Source organism: Pinus tabuliformis, chromosome X (assembly GCF_031772625.1).
Source record: "Pinus tabuliformis cultivar Carrire ecotype Pingquan chromosome X, CPIR1, whole genome shotgun sequence".
NCBI classification, from domain to species: Eukaryota; Viridiplantae; Streptophyta; class Pinopsida; order Pinales; family Pinaceae; genus Pinus; species Pinus tabuliformis.
This window is the reverse complement of record NC_142308.1, coordinates 610,463,134-610,476,324: the sequence shown is the minus strand read 5'-3', so window position 1 is coordinate 610,476,324 and position 13,191 is coordinate 610,463,134.

Genomic DNA, 13,191 nt, shown 5'->3' with positions numbered 1-13,191 from the left:
TTGGGTGATTGCTTGAAGGAGGTGAAGAGGAGAAATTCTTTCTGCTGGGAGGTGTTGCTGGATTGGGGCCTTCAATGGTTGTAACACTCTCAGAACTTTACTTCTTCCATTAATAAAAGATATTGAGGTTCTTCTATATGCACTTGTTTCAATGATGTATTGTGATAATTGTATATTTGATTTATGCTAATCCTTGAATCAGTTATGATTGCATGCTTCTTGTAGTTTCCTTCTTTGTTATTTTGCAGGATCTCATCGTAGCTGGGCTAGCAAAAGAGCAAGGAGCTAGGAGCAAGCAACAAAGAGAAGAGTTTGGATTCAACATTAAGCGCAAGGCAATGGTTAGTGCATTTCTTCATTCTCTCTTGCTTTCATAAAGAAGTAAACCTTAAGTAGTTTTCTTTACAGTTGTTGCTGAGGTACTATCACCCTTAGAGTGGGATAAGGTCATCCGAGTCGGATACTTTTCCCTACAACACACATGGCGATTTAGGCCCGATCTGTGCTGGGTGTGGATTTTTGTTAGATGTCTTTTGCTTGCCCCCAGTCGCCTTAGGCTCCTTCTTCTTCTTCTCCTTCTTCTCCATGGGAGCTTGGCTTTTGCCGGCTCTACCTTGCGAAGATGAAGGATTGGAGGAAGAGTTATAGGAAGTTGAAGGCTGGTGGGTAGCTCTAGACTGATCTAACTGTTGACTCGACTGTTCAGGAACCATGGTGTTTGAACTACATTGGTTGAGAATAGCCAAATAGGCAGGCCAATTGTCAGTCCTGGAAGCGACAATGTGGCCATGTGGGGCGCACCAACTTCTCCCCAAGAGGAGAAAGGACTAGGATTTCCATCATGTGGAATTCCTTGGTTGGGGCGTTCCATGTTCTCAACCTACAGATCAACGCAGGAATAGGAGGTGATTATGTTCCGTTTAAAATAAATTTTATAACGACGCTTTAGACACAACTTGCTTTTTCACTTTTTAAGAGTCGAGAAAAAGCTAAAGATGACTCTAGTCTCCTTCGATGTTTTAACGAGCCCGAAGTGACAAATGCTTGAATGGACTTTTTCAGTTACAGAGTTTGAAAAAGGCCAAAAGGAACTACTCTGGAGTTCTAGGCAGAGGGTGTGCCAAAATTTTCACAAAACCACAGAATACGTTTTACGGTACGAGTGGTCGATCTCCGTGAATGCTGTGTTCACTGCATTGCGATCAGTAGGGCGGCCGACACGGTTTCTTATGGATAAAGGCTTTGATCCTATAGGGGTCTCCCAATATATACGCGACGGTACGTGGGAGCACAAGTCCGTATTGATACTTATCGCTTCACCGTGGAGGAATCACCCAACCACTCAACGCTAAGATATCACGTTTAACGACGCCGGAACACGTCTCTAGCTTAGACCTATATGTGTTTGCGTTATGTTTCAATGCGTTGTTATGTAAATTCAAATTATTTTAAGGTTGATCTTATTTAGCAGTTTGCCTTTATGGATCACCACGAGATGTATAGTAACACTCCTAAATGCAGTCTAAGATGATAAGCAAGCTTTTCAATCTTTCAACTTTGAAAATATTAACTACTGAGGGAAAAGAAAGATAACATCTTTTCACACAAATCATAGAGCACACACTAATGCATTTTTCCCTAAATCAACATGCAAACTGTCATAATGCACATGCACAATGCAAGTATTTCTTTTCTCTTTCTTAATGTTTGTGCGACACAAAAAGAAAGCTGTTGTATAATTTCGAATTCAATTTCAAGTGAAAGCAAACAAGCTTGTCCAAAATCAAAAGACACCTTAAGATTTACTTGTTTCGACACTAGAAATATATAAATTCAAACCATATGACGAAAGCAAAAGCTCAATCAGCTATGAACAACAAACAAACTAACTCTTAAGATCAAAACGACACTTTATCACAGGTCTAGATCTAAGAGGCCACAACAAGACTAGTTCACTTTCGTTATGGGAAACTGCAAATGATACAAGAAATACACAAAGAACAAACACAGTTTCTTTATACAACCGAGGCGGAATAGTGGCAAGGAAAGTTGGTTTCAGATAGGTACATTGACTGGTAAAAGGCTGCAAAACAAGAGTGAAAACAGGGCAAGAAACAGCAGGAAACCCCAGTAGCACTAGGCAAAACTGGTCCAGCGCAGGTAGTACACAGGCAGTTTGACCTTCACCGTAGGTAGCCCCTTCGGAAACTACGCTGAAATGCAGACAGCCTTCACACAGCCTGCACTGAAGAATGAAACTTTCGTTTCTCTTGGTTTCCGGGTCACAGATTGCTCAAAAATTCACAGTTTTTGGCCAAATCAGAAGCTATCAGTCAAGTACACACTAAGGGATGAAAAGGAGGATGAAAAGCTATCACTAAGAGCTATTTAGAGTCCTTGTGGATCAGCTCTTCAAATCATAAACTTGCCCAGAAACTGAGCTAGAGTAGCTGCCCTCTACTTTGCATTTGAAAGATCCAAACGCAGTTCGATTCGGTACTCCCTTTGTTTATGAAATGAATAGCAAAAAACACAAACAACCAACAAGATACGATCCCCAGCGGAGTCTCCAATTTGTTGTTGGGAAAAGTATCCAATACGGAATGACCCTATCCCACTCTAAGGGTGATAGTACCTTAGCAACAACCGAATGCAAAGCTATTCAAGATTACTTCTTTATGAGATGTAAGAGAGAGGAGAAAGAGATCCACTAACCGTCGTCTTCCGCTAATGATTGATCCAATCTTCCCTCTTTGCTGCTTGCTCCTAGCTCCTTGCTCTTTCACTGGCCCAGCTACACAAAGATCCTGCAAAAGCACAAGAAAGGGAAACTACAAGCAACATACATCCATAATTGATTCAAGGATTAGAATAAATCAAATATACAAGCATCAATACGCCATTGAGACACATGCATATAGAAGAACCTCAAATGCTTTATTAATGGAAGAAGTAAAGTTCTGAGAGTGTTACAACCATAAGAGGCCCAATCCAGCAACACCTCCCAGCAGAAAGAAATCTCCTCTTCACCTCCTTCAAGCAAATCACCCAATAGTTCTATACTCAAACCTACAGCACTTCCTTACATACACAAGATTCCAGCCTCCCTAGACCTCATGAGAGAGCTCTATATATAGGAGATTTGGAGAAAGGATGATTCAGCTTGAGGCTGGCATGAAGCTGACTAGTGTCCTCTCCCACTTCAGTTATTCTTCAGTTCTTGAGTCCACTGGGAGGTTCTTGCTTCCACTTGGAGATCTAGACCCTCTTACTCATCACAAGGCGAATTCCTTGATCCAAGTGTCATTTTGGAAGCTTCCTGGGCATTTGACACATTGAGGAATGACTGTGCCACTTGGCCAATCTCGCCCAGTGCAGGTAGCCTTCATTGCTTTTGACATTCAGAGCAGGTACAGAGTGGAGCAGTTGACATTCAGCGCAGATGCTCAGTGGAGCAGTTGACATGATCCAGAAATAGCTTGTTTTTGAGTGTTTTCAGGTGGAGAACTGATTTTCAGTGCTGTGGTTTGCTGACCTTGTTCCTCTAGGGGTAGGAACAACATGTTTAGGGACTTTGGATCCCTCAGATTATTGACATTTCATGCTTCATGCTGTAAGGCACAAAAATGTCTATAACAAGATGCCTTGCCAAATGATCTCCTTCCTCTTTTACAACCTTAGTCCTTTCTCAATACGATGGTCCAAAACCATAGGATCAAAAAACTGTTGGACTAATACCATGATCCAACCATGAAATTGCGTGAGATCAACACTTTTGGATGCAATACCATGGGCCAAAACCATAGGATCAAAAACTGTCGGACTAATACCATGAACCAACCATGAAAGTGCATGAGATCAACATTTTTGACGAGGTACCATGGTCCAAAACCATAGGTTCAAATACCAAGGACTAACTACCATGGACCAAAGTTAAGTTCTCCAACATATAAGCGCTTTTCCTTGCATGAAAGTGCGTACCATGGTCCAAAACCATAGGTTCAAATACCAAGGACTAACTACCATGGACCAAAGGTAAGTTCTCCAACATATACGCGCTTTTCCTCATAGGTTCAAATACCAAGGACTAACTACCATGGACCAAAGGTAAGTTCTCCAACATATACGCGCTTTTCCTTGCATGAAAGTGCGTACCATGGTCCAAAACCATAGGTTCAAATACCAAGGACTAACTACCATGTACCAAAGGTAAGTTCTCCAACATATACGCACTTTTCCTTGCATGAAAGTGCATGAACTTTTTCTCTACATGAAATAAACTTTTCTCTGCATAAAAGTGTGTGAACTTTTCTCTACATGGAATAAACTTTTCTCTGCATAAAAGTGCATGAACTTTTCTCTACATGAAATAAACTTTTCTCTGCATATAAGTGCGTGAAATTTTCTCTACACTATAATTTATTATCTGAGATGAGTGGGTTGCCATCAAGTACAACATATGTATCATAATGCCAACACTTCTTTGTCCAGTAGAAGAATAAATGGTTAACATGTTAGCTTGGCTCCAATTTCTTGGGAATTAATAATTGTTTTGAAAAATGAATACTCTTGTTTGAATCTAGAACTATGTTTAAGCTTTGAAAATGGATTTTCCTCCAAATTGATCTTGGAAACGTCCTTATTAAAGACTTCTCTATATCTCCTCCACTAGAATGAATGGCTTGTATGTTGAAAAGTATAGCAGAGCTCCCTTCTGAAAAGCCTAATCATCCCATTGTCACCAAGAGCTCTTCCTTTCCCCAAATTGGACCCTAAACAATAATGAGTACTTAGTTATGATCAAACATGAGAAATTTTGATTGACACTTCAACTCAAGAGATATTAAATTTAAAGTGTGCTAATATGATTCATCATTGTTTCATTGGATAAGTATACTGCTTTTGAATTTGTCATTTGTGCTTGTAGTATGTGGTACTGACCTTGTTTCACTGGAAAGGGTTTTTATTCTTGGACTGTGACAATGCTAGTAAGATTTAGGCCTTTTGTAGTATTTGTACCCCATGATCATTTTTGCAAGATGTATGTCTTATGTGGAAAGAAATAAGCATTTAGTTATTACCTCCTAAACTAAAGCATTGTTTCTTTTATTAGGTGTCATGTAACGTCCTCTACAAAATGAGGATGAATGGGACATAATATCCTATCCATCCCCATAGACTATAGTCCTCCACAAAGGGGGGAAAACCCCAAAATACCCACTATTAGGAAATTTTTGGTGAAATTGGGCTTAAAAAACCCAAATTTGGGGTTTGGAGTAAGGTTTAGTCAATCACTTAAGAATCTGAAACCCCTCTGCAAAATCTATAAATAAAGAAGGATTGAATTCGTTTTGGATCACCCAGTGTGGATTAATTCATTTGTTCTTGAGCATTAGGTCTGATAGTCTTTTACCCCTTCTATCTCCTGTCAATTTCAGTGGTGAAATATTCCCACCTAGTTTTCTGTTGGGCAATGGATCCCCCGTGTAACGATTTTGGGGCTTAAAGCCCAAAATTTTGGGTAATGGTATTGTAAAAGCTCCGCGAAGTGCACATAGCATGAATTGTAATGAGTCAAGTCAAAGGGTTTTCCACCACTCAAATACTGTAATTTAATGTAAGAGTGGGTTGGCCTACCCATGATCTATGGACCATGGGAATGTATAAATAGAGCGAGGCTCTAAGCATAGAGGGCAACATTAGTTTTAGTTTTGATCTTAAGTAATATGGGTTTTTGAATGTGATATTCGCTATGAGTTTGTAAGTCCGAGTCTTGGGTTGTAGTATGAGGTAGAGGCTCTGCACCTGAGTGCGTGGAGGCCTAGTAAAGTTCGCAGCTGAGTGCGCAGACCCCTGCGTAGAGTGTGCAGGGAAGAGTCATGTCTGTATTGGTCCAAGCTTTGAAGAGACTGAGAATAAAGATCTGTTGATGGTTATATTGTGTATCTGATTTATAAATCTACAAATCAATGTTATGTTGTGATGTTATTTGTTTCTTTATCCGCGCACACTTATATGTATGTCCATGAGTAAGGATTTTCTTTGTAATTGAAAAACAAACTTTAACTAAGAAAGAACTGGGTAAGTAATCAGGATCGCACTACAATTGGGGCCACATGGATCCATAGAACGCCAGAAACTGTCAGGTACACATAATCCAGTAAACGTGAAGGTTAGATCAGGCATGGACCTCCCTCATCAAGACATCCCTAGGGTGCGGAAACCTGGTTCTAGCACCCTCCCATACTACCGCAGATGAGACCTCAGTCTGTGCTTCATGAACTGTTTCCAAAAGGGCTGGTAGTACCAAGATTTGCTTGGCTGAACTCATCACTGAACCTGGGTCAGGCCCCTATTAGCCAACAAATGGTTCCATTGCCGTGACTGGGATCTACCTAAGTGATGTCTGATTTCGGAACACTAGAATCCAATGAAGGAGGAAATTGAAGAGTGGTTGGATCAAAATATTCATGAGTTCATAATACAGGAAAAAATAACTCCGCAACTATCTGAGAAAAAGTGGCTAGATTGCTACGTGTATATGGAAATCCATGAGATTTTCTTTGCATCTTTTCCATCTGAGCTGTAGGATTGGATCAGGAGATTAGCTGACAGTCAGGGAAGGTATAAGCTCAATCAACCAATAGTGTGGACCTCGAAGTTGGTGCGTAGGCTAGAAGCGTCAAAAGATAAGATTGTGCAATAGGTGGATTCATCACTAAATTTGCGATAGATACAACCGTGAGTTACAGTGAAGCCGAACGACCTTTTCTCAAAGGACTATGAGGCAGGTATGTCAAATATTCAAATCCCTGGATTAAGATGTTGTTATGTAAAAAGAGGGTTATGCAAATACATTGATGTTTGGAACAATGAAGAGCGGGAAGATCTACCAAGGTAGCGAGGGAAGTCCCTTAATTTCACCAACGTGAGAAAGTGAGGAAGAGCTCACTCGGTTCTCTCTGAGGAGCACAGTTAGGTTGATAAAGCAGTGCATTCCATAGTTACCACCTCCACCCTTGACACCACCCACTTCACCTCCCACCATCTCCTCCCACTCCAACTTCATCAATCCCACCATCCAGCATGGCAAACAAAATCAAGATACCCATGTTTAGAGGAGTAGGAAATGAGGACCCAAATCAGTTCTAGTTTGTGGTGAGAGAAATATGGGAAGCACAAGGGGTTAGGGATGATAACATCAAGAAGGATACATTGGTAAGCACGTTGCAAGATCACACATTGACATGGTATATCAAGTACTCGAACGATCACCCAAATGCAGGGATAGCAGAGATCCAAAATGCATTGACCAGAGAATTTAGCAGGCCGAAATCTGAGACATAGTCAATCATTGGATTCAAGGAGATCGCGATGCTCCTAGGTGAGACCCCCTGGGATCTGCATCAACATATGAAAATCACAATCAACGAGGCTAATATGACTCTTACGAATGCGTATCACTATGCATGGTTTGTGGCCTCTCTAACACCGCACTTGAGGATGGCACTGTCACAGTAGAAGCTTTCAACCCAGGCTAAAGCATTGGAAATGGTGATGAGGTTGCATGAGACTCCAATACAAGATCCTGCATTGGGAGTTCAAGAAATCCACGTGTAACTACAACACCTATGCTTGGAGATACAGAGTCTGAAGCAAGATAGGGCACCACGACCAGAGGTGTGCAAAGAGGTATGATGTATAAAGTGTAAAGGTTAGGGTCATGACAAGGATCATTGTCTCGTGTTCACAAACTATTTGGGAGGAGGGGGGCCAATGTCATTGAGACTAGAAGCATAGGTCGAGTCGAGCACAACACCAACATTATGGTGCGTGCTCTATCAGATAGGAGGAAAACACACGACAGGCAATTGTAATTTGTTGCAAAAGTATACACAGGCCCCACAACAATCATTTTGTAAGTTCTACAATTCGATGGGACACGATGAGCGCAATTGTCATGGCTATGAGCTAATGATGTATCAGACTCCGGCATATAGGATGCAAACAGATACATGAGGCCTCAACCCAGTTGCAGGGATGACGCGCTCTTAATTTCAGGGCTGAGGCCATGGATGAGGAGGAATGGGACCAAGAAGGGGACAAGGATAGTTGATTTGTTACAATCGTGGAGGACAAGGGCACTACACCTGCAACTGCACCAATCCCATGAGGATATCTTATTCATATTGTGCTTAGTTTGTTCATGAACCCATGGATTGTCCTACATTAGTCACACAGATGCGCAAAAAAGGGGTACTCCATCCCCCTCCGACTCAGAACATCCAAATCATGAAATATAAACCCCTCGATGAGGATCCCAACGTAAACATGATGCTCAGAAGTGTCACGACCACAGGGGAACATAAGGGGAAACAACATGAGGAAGATACATGGGCTCACAAGGCTCTTGCAAAAGAACCTGAGTTTGACTTGGAACACGCAAAGGAGAGATTTATGGAAGTTAAGAAGAGCTTCATGGAAGCCTCCACTTCAGGTAGTAATGACAAACTAGATTTAGGGATGGATCCTTCCATGCTTACTACCTTTTTGGAGACCTGCATGAGGCTATTGTGTGATAATAAGGTAGTTAAAGGATTACAAGAATTGATCACTCGATGTATCGGATCGGGAGAACCGTGTGTAGTATAGAAGATGGGAAAGCATACATTGCACATGGGAAGGTGTTATAGACATTTTTGTGCCTTACAGCATAAAGCATGAAATGTCCATAATCTAAGGGATCCAAAGTCCCTAAACATGTTGTTCCTACCCCTAGAGGAACAAGGTCAGCAAACCACAACACTGAATAACAGTTCTCCACCTGAAAACACTCAAAAACAAGCCAATTCTGGATCATGTCAACTGCTACACTGGCTACCTACACTGAATGTCAATTGCTACACTGGCTACCTGCGCTGAATGTCAACTCCAACACTAGCTACCTGTGCTGAACGAGTTTGGACATGTGGCAGACTCATTCCTCAAGGTGTCAGAGCCCAGGAAGCTTCCAAAGTGACACTTGCATCAAGGAATTTGACTGGTGATGAGTAAGAGGGTCTAGATATCCAAGTGGAAGCAAGAACCTCCAAGTGGACTCAAGAACTGAAGAATAACTGAAGTGGGAGAGGACACTAGTCAGCTTCATGCCAGCTTCAAGCTGACTCATCCTTTCTCCAAAACTCCTATATATAGAGCTCTCTCATGAGGTCTAGGGAGGTTGGAATCTTGTGAATGTAAGGAAGTGTTGTTGGTTTGAGTTTAGAACTATTGGGTGATTTGCTTTGAAGGAGGTGAAGAGGAGATTTCTTTCTGCTGGGAGGTGATGTTGGATTGGGCCTTTTATGGTTGTATCACTTCCTGAACTTTACTTCTTCCATTAATAAAGCATTTGAGGTTCTTCTATATGCATGTGTCTCAATGGTGTATTGTTATGCTTGTGTATTTGATTTATTCTAATCCTTGAATCAATTATGAATGTATGCTTCTTGTAGTTTCCCTCTCTTTCCATTTTGCAGGATCTTGGTGTAGCTGGGCCAGTGAAAGAGCAAGGAGCTGGGAGCAAGCAGCAAGGAGAGAAGATTGGATCAATCATTAGCGGAAGACATCGGTTATTGGATCTCTTTCTCCCCTCTCTTACATCTCATAAAGAAGTAATCTTGAATAGCTTTGCTTTGATTGTTGCTGAGGTACTATCACCCTTAGAGTGGGATAGGGTCATTCCGTATTGGATACTTTTCCCAACAACAGAAGGGAGATGAGATTGACAGTGTAGATTGGTGAATACGAGATGGATCAGGTTATCCTCGACTTGGGGTTGGACGTGAATGGGTTACCAAAGCAAACCTCGAAACGCATGGGCAGGCCCGCATTGCAATGGTCCCCTATTCAATTACGAATGGCGAAGCAGCAAGAGATCCTGCCCATGGGAAGGTTGTAAGGAGTAAAAGTCAATATTGAAGGCGCGAGCACACAGACGGACTTTGGGGTTATCGAGATTGTTGATGACAAAATCCTGTATCTTGCATTGTTAGGAATAGAATGGGAGACTTATATGAATGGAGTCATCAATCTGAAAAAGAGGAAGATGGTATTAAAAAAAAGTCACTATGCGTAGTAGTCCCATTAGACCCATCTGAAGGAGCACGCTACACTCAAACCATGTGCGACGATGACAGTGATGATGAGCTAGATTGCATTTACCAAATAACCACACAGGACTGGGATCGAGTGAACCCGACTACGGATGGAAGAATCTCATGGGAATGCGACAGTTCCTACACTTTGGATTTAGATGAAGAAATCAAATGCTGGCAAAACCGATTGCACGAGGTGACAACACTAAATTGAAACATGATGATGAGATAATTTCGTCGCATGATGATAGAAGCAAGGGAATTACAAACTCATGATGATGGGACAGTGGAATTCCTGGGAAACCGTGAAAGCACAGTACCGGAATAGCAGTAGTACGCGCCAACAAAAAAGGCACTGTGCGCGACACCTACACAAGAAGGGAGTACACATTAGAAGACTATGTGGAACTGGTGCAAATGTAGAAGATGAACACGCTTCGGTGTGGAAGTCTCCAGCATCGAACAAAGCCAAGACAAAGTAGTTTACATGCTCACGTGTGTCGATGGGTACAGACGAGTGCTATGCAAGTATACCCCAGACTAAGGATCGGAAATAAGAGCCCGACACGGCAGTAGGGAATGTGATGCATGCCACAAATTTTCCATGACAGGGCATTCAAAAAGCTATGTGGACTCATGAACAGAGTTCACTGGGCGGAGTGATCTGATTGGGACCTACGAGTACCAACAGTTCAATGGGCCTATATGGCCATAAGTAGAAACTAGAGCACAAAAATGATGCAACCAACAACGAGAAGAAATGAAATCAGGAAAGCAAAGCAGAATCAGCAGACTGCAACTCCCACAGCTGGGATAGGACATGAGGACCTAGGTAAAGGAAGTAGGTAGTTATAGGAAGCCATCCGGTGGGGGAGCTTGAAACTTCACGAACTCAATGAAGCTTGGGCACGGCTGAGGAAGAAAATCATGATGTTAGATGAAGAAATCATTAAACTAGAAACCAAAGTCGCGCATGCGAGCTACATGAGACTGAATAGGATGGAACCAAGACTAGCCAGCCCTACTACTGCATTGGATGGAATTGCGACCCTGCTATCATGGCTACAACCACACATTACTAAATAGGGGTGCGCACCATGCAACGAAGCATGCGACACACTAAAAAACACAAGAATGGTTGAATGGTGCCCACGACCCAGGCTAGCAGAAAACTGGAAGCATCGCATGGGCGGTGCAACCACCTGACTATCTATAGGAAGCATTGTCTCAGCGCTCCAAGCAGTTTAAAGAGCAGGCAGGACTAGAAACAAGTCTGCAGGAGGGCTGCATGGGAAGGTGGTTCCGCGCAAGGCTAATATGTCATTGGGATCGCGGACACATGGAAGGAGTTGCGCTGTTGCGTGGGTAGGCTGGGAAGTGACTGTTGGGGTCACTGTTTATGATAAGACATCCCATTTAAAGCAACAAGGAGTGGGCGATGGGAAATTAATCCATGGAGTCAGACCTAGATTTGAAACAATCTACTGCTAATATCACATTAATGAGCTAAGAAAGGGGGGAACCGTCGAATTTGAAGTTTGGGAGGCCTATAAGTCCTCGAGAATCCTCTACTACACAATCCTTGGAATCTTGAGAATTCAGTTGTTGTGCTACCCACTGTTTATGGATTTCACGGCTTTAAAAGCCTTGTAAGAAAGTTTAGTATTTGAAGCATTGCCGACAGAAACACAAGACCTTCTAAAATAGCAATGTTGACAGATAAGGAAGTTGCACTAAGCCCGATGTCAACGGGGAGAGATGCATTGGAAATTCCAAAATCATCCCGGATGCCAAGGCTGAAAAGGGATCCCCAAGGAGCAGGACTAGTCTGCATGTCCCCGCAAAACCCGTGGTTTGGTAAGCTACCTATGGAAGAAAAGGGAAAAATGGTTAGCATTGTGAGCGATGATGAGGAAGAGGATCTCCACACATTTGCAGAATAGATGGAGCTAGAGGGAGAAATAGAGCCAGAATGCACTATAGCCACGATGCCCAAGTATGTCCCTCCGTGTAAAGGGAGAGTAAAGTTACCTAAGGATTTGGATACTATTAAAAGCTTACTCCAGACCCCGTTCCTCCCAGAGGGAATTCTGTTTGAAGGGTCGACCTTGGGCTGCATACACACAATTAAGTTTTGAAAACTGGGACCTTATGGATAGTGAAAAGTTCCCTCATTTGCAGCATAGCCAGATAATGAAGCAAAGCAAGGAGGGGGCCATTATAGCATTGTAGCCATGAAAATGGTTGCGCGAGGTGGAGTAAGTCAAGCTACTCCACCTCCTATGGATTCCACACTTTCATTGTGCCCCACTCACCATATTTGTCATCACGCAACTACTCTGTTTGGTGCACAATGGATACTTGTGGTTAAAAGAGCCCATTCCCATAATGGCAGAATTCATTCATAGGATCTCTCAGCTTACCTGTATAGAGAAGGACCTCGTGGAGAAAAAGCAGGGGGGGTATGTGATCACTAGCATTGAAGACAAAGTGGTCCGGGTCGCTATCTAGTTGCTGGTTGAAAAATTGATGCGTAAATGCCGTAGCAATGAGGTACCAGCAATGGTCATTGTGTTGGTTGAGCAATGTGTAGAAGGAGTACAGTTCAACTAGGCGCAGTTTCTTTGCGAAGTGTTCCTGATGAACTACAGGGAAGCCTAGAAGCAGGTTAAGGCATTCCACTATGCATGGCTACTCTTATCCATCCTTTTGGTAGCAGGAGAATTACTAGAGCATAGTTAGTTTCCTCCCCTTGACCAAGATTTTCCGAAGGCTGCCAAGTATGCATCACTATGGGTGACAAAGGACACGACGCGAATCCGTGAAACGAAGATTTTTTGGATTCTAATGGAGGCAAGCATACAAATGTGGATCACCAAATGACCACGTTTCTCCCCTACGGTATACAACAGTCTAGGAAGATTTGCCGATTTCAAAGCAGATATGCATAACGTATACATCAGGGCACAGAAGGATCTGCAACAGAAATGGATCACCCTCCCCTTCATCACGATTGATGACGCTATGTTTGCGATATTAAACTCCTAGCCACCTG